Below are 8,193 nucleotides of genomic sequence, written 5' to 3'. Positions count from 1 at the left end.
GAGAGTGAGGCATGAAGGAGGAGTGTGAGAACGTGAGTGTGCACCTGTGGACTCTGAGAGACTGAAACAGTTCCTCGGGTTAAAGCCGCAGTTATAAACTGACATCAACAGACTCAGTGTAAAATCTGTAGAGTGAAAAGTTTTCAGTTTTAAATCTAAATCAGTGGCTTCACTGTTCACACACAGCATGTGACTGTAGCGACCAAAACACACTGGAGAGAGAGAGAGAGAGAGAGAGAGATGTACACAACTATCACACAAACTGACGAGTGTGTGCAAACACAGGAGGATAATCCACCTCACAGCTGGAACACTCACTGTACAGATGTTTAGAGTCATTTTTTAATGCCACTTTGGAATATTTTTACCCAGATAAAATGATATTTAAAAGTAAATATGTTTTATTTAACGTTCAGAGAGATTTTCCAGCCTTTAGTGACGTGGCTCTTTCACGCTTTCCTGAATAATTAACAATTTAATGATTTATTTTACTACTGAGAAAGAGCTCTGATCATTAAACCCCCTGTTCATAATCACACAGAAGGAAATCTCTCAGTGCATGATTAAACTGATTGTTTTTGTTGTTGTTGATGTCACGGTGAAAGATGTTTATTTCCCATCACAAAGAACTTTACAGATTAAATGATGTAAAAATGGTGGAGAATGTTTCTTCAGTTCTTTCTGACATTTTGATCTTTTAGCACAAACCTCTGATGTCGTCCAGTCAGCAGTCTGTAAATAATGAGAATGAAAAAAACTCTTATAAAAAAGTGCAAATCTCTTCGTTTAAAAAGTCGTGCAGTAAAAGATCAGCGTCACTCAGAAGTAACGCAGATGTGAAGAAGCGCTCAGACGTTACTGCTGTTTCCAGCGAACTGCTGAGTTTTTGTCTTTATCACATTATCAGTGTCGTGGATTTAAACACAGCTGAAAATTTACCGTTAAACCGAATAAATCATCAGTAAAATGAAGTGGATTTATTTCTGCTTGTGTAAACGAGCTTTAATAAAATATCATGTCTGTGTAAGTGAGTGTGTGAGAGACAGAGTGTGTATGTGTGTGTGTGAGTGTGAGAGAGTGCATATGACTGTGTGTGTATGTGTGTGTATGTGTGTGTGAGCGTATGAGTGAGAGTGTGTGAGTGTGTGTGAGCGTATGAGTGAGTGTGTATGTGTGTGTGTGAGCGTGTGAGTGAGTGTGTGTGAGTGTGAGAGAGTGCATATGACTGTGTGTGAGTGAGTGTGTATGTGTGTGTATGTGTGTGTGAGCGTATGAGTGAGTGTGTATGTGTGTGTGAGCGTGTGAGTGAGAGTGTGTGAGTGTGTGTGAGCGTGTGAGTGAGTGTGTGTGAGTGTGAGAGAGTGCATATGACTGTGTGTGAGTGAGTGTGTGTGTGAGCGTGTGAGTGAGTGTGTGTGAGTGTGAGAGAGTGCATATGACTGTATGTGAGTGAGTGTGTATGTGTGTGTATGTGTGTGTGAGCGTATGAGTGAGTGTGTATGTGTGTGTGAGCGTGTGAGTGAGAGTGTGTGAGTGTGTGTGAGCGTGTGAGAGTGCATATGACTGTGTGTGAGTGAGTGTGTGTGTGAGCGTATGAGTGAGTGTGTATGTGTGTGTGTGAGCGTGTGAGTGAGTGTGTGTGAGTGTGAGAGAGTGCATATGACTGCGTGTGAGTGAGTGTGTATGTGTGTGTGTGAGTGTGTGAGTGAGTGTGTGTGTATGTGTGTGTGTGAGCGTGTGAGTGAGTGTGTGTGAGTGTGAGAGAGTGCATATGACTGTGTGTGTGTGGCATCGCAGTGAGAGAAACACGGTGTGTGTTATGGAGTAAAAGAAGAAACTGAGTCAGAGGTACAAAAATAATAAAATACTTTATTACTTTTTCTTTTTGTTTGTTTGTGTGTTTGTTTGTGTGTTTGTTTGTGTTTTTGTTTGTGTGTTTGTGTCTAACTCTGCTGTGATTTCTCATCACTGTAAAGGCTTTAAAACACCAGAAAGAGGAAAAACCTGAACTCTCATCTGAAACACTTTCATACATAAAAAACAAAAACATTTACACAAATACAGCATTTTTCTTTTACTAGAAATTACAGTGAAGTTCCTCAGTTTGGGATTTGTGTGTTAATACTTTACTCTTTAAAGCAGTGTGTGTGTGTGTGTGTGTGTGTGTGTGTGTGTGTGTCTTTTAACGTCACATGCAAATATTTTTAAAATTCCTTTTACATTTTTTTCTCTAAATCGTCAAACTTCATCTAACTAACTTCAACTGAAAGCAGCAGTGAGTTTACCACAGTGCGAGTGTGTGTGTGTGTGTGTGTGTGTGTGTGCGTTTGTTGTCCATTTTCTAAAATCATATTTAAAATGCAAACTCATATGATTCCATATGCAAATAATATGCAAATGAAGCAGCAGGTTAACCAATAAGCACGTCCCAGGCTTCGTCCCAAACTCAGTAGAGAGACTCCTTACAGTCTGAAGCTGTGATATGAGTAGTAAAGTGTGTGTGTGTGTGTGTGTGTGTGTGTGTGTAGTGCTGTTAGCCCTTGGAGCAGAACAATGCTAACAGAACCCGGAGATGTGCAGGAGAGAATATCGGGGTCTGATCTCAGTTTCTCTGTGTTTTTTCTCTCCTTATGAACACGGCTCGCGCTCTCACTTCACCTCATTAATCGTGGCTCGTTGTTAATCGGGTCACATGACCCAGGTGGAGACACGGCCACACCCTGGGCGTGTTCAGATGTGTGTGAGGGAGGCGGAGCCGGTGAGGTAATGCTGCTGCAGGTTAGCCGTGTAGTTCCTCTGCGCGTCTCCGGTGTCTCCGCTTCCGCTCGGGATGTACATGCTGATCATGTCCCTCAGGTCCGGCTGTAACGGAGCGCGAGGCTGATTCAGATCGCCGCCGCTTGAGGACGGAGACACCTGATCCGGTTTCACCACGGACATGACCGGGCTGGACTGCTGAGTACCGGCGGTACCGTACTGCACCGGACTGACGAGAGAGAGAGAGAGAGAGAGAGAGAGAAATACTGACACACTGAAAATATAAAGGAAATTATAAAAATGTTCTTTAGTTAATGTGTTTATGTAGGTCTGTTTAATTCATTCCTGATTTTATCTCTTATTGTCCCTCCATATATTACCGTACACGACCTGAACAGCAGCAGTGGAAGGTGACCGTAGGTTTGGGTTTTGCAGGACGAATTTAATAACAACATAACCTGAAACTAAATGAAGTGGAGAAGCTATCTGTGACGAGGAGGAGGGAGGGGCCAGGCTGAGAGGACGCACGCCTGGCACTGAGGTGTGTGATCAGTGGGAGAGAGGGATAGCTGAGCGGCTGGAGACGCCTGAGGGAGAGAGAGAGACGCGCGCATGTTTTATGTTGGTGCTACGTTTGTGCTTTCTGTTATTTTTTGAGTTCTGTTTATTATTAAAACTTTACGCTGAAGTTCATTCGGTTTCCGCCGCCATGAAGTTTGCTGCACTATCACACTTGAATTACGCTACACGCTACTATCCGTTAGATTTTTAGAGTAACTCTGTAATCAGCAGCTGAGAGTCGACGTCATACGTCACCCAGCGTACAGTCTAGCAGCTCGCTCCGAGTGCTTTTAGACATAGCTTTGTTTCAGCAAAATTTCCAGCTGAACTACATCTCAAAAACCACACAGAAGACCTGAAACTCGCCCAAAGAAATGAGCGTTAGAAAATGGAGACACATTTTTCTTCTTTTTCTCAGCCTTCGAGGGGGAAACAAGTATTTCACACTCCTTTCTGATGTACAGACATGATCCACTCCACAATCCCCCTTTCCCAACCCCAATCTTTACAATATATCTTACAATAGAAACGGCTCTGTACATCACACACACACACACACACACACACACTGTCTGCACTTACACTCTGCTTTAGTTTGTAGAAATTTATTAGACTTAATTCTGATTATTTTCTATAAAACGAGATCTTGGCAGCTGCAGAGTATTTATAAACTAGTCCAGTCCAGTAACGCTGTAATGAACGGTTCTGTCTGCTGCTCCTTCCTCGAGCACGGGGCAGCGTGATTCCTGCCCCAGGGCCCTCTAATTAGAGCTCATTGCAGTTCCCATGTTTGGCCACTAGGTGCAAGAATAATCACTCTATGGAGTTGAACAGGGCAGTGAACACGCTGCACCACCATTACACAACATCCTGAACAGCAACTGAACAGAAAAGTGGCTTTTATCTGGTAAATAGAAACCTTGGTCACTTAAAAGAGATTGTTTTTATTTCAACAGAAATAAAAATGTATGAAGTTGTGAAGGAGGATTTAATGATGACTGTTGAGAGAAATGATGGAGCTCCGCAGACGAGCTGCTGCTCCTGTGTTTCATTCATTTCAGACTTTTTTGTGATTAGATGGATATTCTTCCTCTTCTTCTCCTCCGTCTCCTCCGTCTCCTCCTGTCTGCTCCCGGTGCAGGGTTTTATAAACTTTATACGGTTTAAACTGTTTCAGATTAAAGTCAGAAACTTTCCACTCTGATACAAAGCTTTAACTGACAGTCTGATGATTTTTTGGTGATTATAGATTTTAAAATGATATATAATTTGATATAATTTAGAAACTCACAGATATTTCCGAAATCTGGTGTTTAACCGAACACCAGGCCTTAAAGCTCACAATATCTGAGAAAGTGATTGTGGGTAAATAAAAAGGAGAAATATTTATATATCGGATGTAAAGAATAAATTTCCAGGCAGGTCTCGTGACGTCACACAAAGTTGGACCACTTTAACGCACGCGCCTCGTGACCGCTGTTTATAGGATGTGTGTGTGTTTATAGGATGTTTATGTGTGTTTATAGGATGTGTGTGTGTTTATAGGATGTTTATGTGTGTTTATAGGATGTGTGTGTGTTATAGGATGTTTATGTGTGTTTATAGGATGTTTATGTGTGTTTATAGGATGTGTGTGTGTTTATAGGATGTTTATGTGTGTTTATAGGATGTGTGTGTGTTATAGAATGTTTATGTGTGTTTATAGGATGTGTGTGTTTATAGGATGTTTGTGTGTGTTTATAGGATGTGTGTGTGTTATAGAATGTTTATGTGTGTTTATAGGATGTGTGTGTGTTATAGAATGTTTATGTGTGTTTATAGGATGTGTGTGTGTTATAGAATGTTTATGTGTGTTTATAGGATGTGTGTGTTATAGAATGTTTATGTGTGTTTATAGGATGTGTGTGTGTTATAGAATGTTTATGTGTGTTTATAGGATGTGTGTGTGTTATAGAATGTTTATGTGTGTTTATAGGATGTGTGTGTGTTATAGAATGTTTATGTGTGTTTATAGGATGTGTGTGTGTTATAGAATGTTTATGTGTGTTTATAGGATGTGTGTGTTATAGAATGTTTATGTGTGTGTTATAGGATGTGTGTGTGTTATAGAATGTTTATGTGTGTTTATAGGATGTGTGTGAATGTTTATAGGATGTTTATGTGTGTTTATAGGATGTGTGTGTTATAGAATGTTTATGTGTGTTTATAGGATGTGTGTGTGTTATAGAATGTTTATGTGTGTTTATAGGATGTGTGTGTGTTTATTGGATGTGTGTGTGTGTTTATAGAATGTTTATGTGTGTTTATAGAATGTTTATGTGTGTTTATAGGATGTTTATGTGTGTTTATAGGATGTGTGTGTTTATAGAATGTTTATGTGTGTTATAGGATGTTTATGTGTGTTTATAGGATGTGTGTGTTATAGAATGTTTATGTGTGTTTATAGGATGTGTGTGTTATAGAATGTTTATGTGTGTTATAGAATGTTTATGTGTGTTTATAGGATGTGTGTGTTATAGAATGTTTATGTGTGTTTATAGGATGTGTGTGTTATAGAATGTTTATGTGTGTTTATAGGATGTGTGTGTGTTATAGAATGTTTATGTGTGTTTATAGGATGTGTGTGTTATAGAATGTTTATGTGTGTTTATAGGATGTGTGTGTGTTATAGAATGTTTATGTGTGTTTATAGGATGTGTGTGTGTGTTATAGAATGTTTATGTGTGTTTATAGGATGTGTGTGTTATAGAATGTTTATGTGTGTTTATAGGATGTGTGTGTGTTATAGAATGTTTATGTGTGTTTATAGGATGTGTGTGTGTTTATAGAATGTTTATGTGTGTTTATAGGATGTGTGTGTGTTTATAGAATGTTTATGTGTGTTTATAGGATGTGTGTGTGTGTTATAGAATGTTTATGTGTGTTTATAGGATGTGTGTGTTATAGAATGTTTATGTGTGTTTATAGGATGTGTGTGTGTGTTATAGAATGTTTATGTGTGTTTATAGGATGTGTGTGTGTTATAGAATGTTTATGTGTGTTTATAGGATGTGTGTGTGTTATAGAATGTTTATGTGTGTTTATAGGATGTGTGTGTGTTTATAGAATGTTTATGTGTGTTTATAGGATGTGTGTGTGTTTATAGAATGTTTATGTGTGTTTATAGGATGTGTGTGTGTGTTATAGAATGTTTATGTGTGTTTATAGGATGTGTGTGTTATAGAATGTTTATGTGTGTTTATAGGATGTGTGTGTGTGTTATAGAATGTTTATGTGTGTTTATAGGATGTGTGTGTTATAGAATGTTTATGTGTGTTTATAGGATGTGTGTGTGTTATAGAATGTTTATGTGTGTTTATAGGATGTGTGTGTGTTTATAGAATGTTTATGTGTGTTTATAGGATGTGTGTGTGTTTATAGAATGTTTATGTGTGTTTATAGGATGTGTGTGTGTGTTATAGAATGTTTATGTGTGTTTATAGGATGTGTGTGTGTGTTATAGAATGTTTATGTGTGTTTATAGGATGTGTGTGTTATAGAATGTTTATGTGTGTTTATAGGATGTGTGTGTTATAGAATGTTTATGTGTGTTTATAGGATGTGTGTGTGTTATAGAATGTTTGTGTGTTTATAGGATGTGTGTGTGTTATAGAATGTTTATGTGTGTTTATAGGATGTGTGTGTTATAGAATGTTTATGTGTGTTTATAGGATGTGTGTGTGTTATAGAATGTTTGTGTGTTTATAGAATGTTTGTGTGTTTATAGGATGTGTGTGTGTTATAGAATGTTTATGTGTGTTTATAGGATGTGTGTGTTATAGAATGTTTATGTGTGTTTATAGGATGTGTGTGTGTTATAGAATGTTTGTGTGTTTATAGAATGTTTGTGTGTTTATAGGATGTGTGTGTGTTATAGAATGTTTATGTGTGTTTATAGGATGTGTGTGTTATAGAATGTTTATGTGTGTTTATAGGATGTGTGTGTGTTATAGAATGTTTGTGTGTTTATAGGATGTGTGTGTGTTATAGAATGTTTATGTGTGTTTATAGGATGTGTGTGTTATAGAATGTTTATGTGTGTTATAGGATGTGTGTGTTATAGAATGTTTATGTGTGTTTATAGGATGTGTGTGTGTTTATAGAATGTTTATGTGTGTTTATAGGATGTGTGTGTGTTATAGAATGTTTATGTGTGTTTATAGGATGTGTGTGTTATAGAATGTTTATGTGTGTTATAGGATGTGTGTGTTATAGAATGTTTATGTGTGTTTATAGGATGTGTGTGTTATAGAATGTTTATGTGTGTTTATAGGATGTGTGTGTGTTATAGAATGTTTATGTGTGTTTATAGGATGTGTGTGTGTTATAGAATGTTTATGTGTGTTTATAGGATGTGTGTGTGTTATAGAATGTTTATGTGTGTTTATAGGATGTGTGTGTGTTTATAGGATGTTTATGTGTGTTTATAGGATGTGTGTGTGTTATAGAATGTTTATGTGTGTTTATAGGATGTGTGTGTTTATAGGATGTTTGTGTGTGTTTATAGGATGTGTGTGTGTTATAGAATGTTTATGTGTGTTTATAGGATGTGTGTGTGTTATAGAATGTTTATGTGTGTTTATAGGATGTGTGTGTGTTATAGAATGTTTATGTGTGTTTATAGGATGTGTGTGTTATAGAATGTTTATGTGTGTTTATAGGATGTGTGTGTGTTATAGAATGTTTATGTGTGTTTATAGGATGTGTGTGTGTTATAGAATGTTTATGTGTGTTTATAGGATGTGTGTGTGTTATAGAATGTTTATGTGTGTTTATAGGATGTGTGTGTGTTATAGAATGTTTATGTGTGTTTATAGGATGTGTGTGTTATAGAAT

This window comes from Pangasianodon hypophthalmus, chromosome 27, assembly GCF_027358585.1.
Source record: "Pangasianodon hypophthalmus isolate fPanHyp1 chromosome 27, fPanHyp1.pri, whole genome shotgun sequence".
NCBI classification, from domain to species: Eukaryota; Metazoa; Chordata; class Actinopteri; order Siluriformes; family Pangasiidae; genus Pangasianodon; species Pangasianodon hypophthalmus.
Note: the sequence above shows the minus strand (reverse complement) of the source record.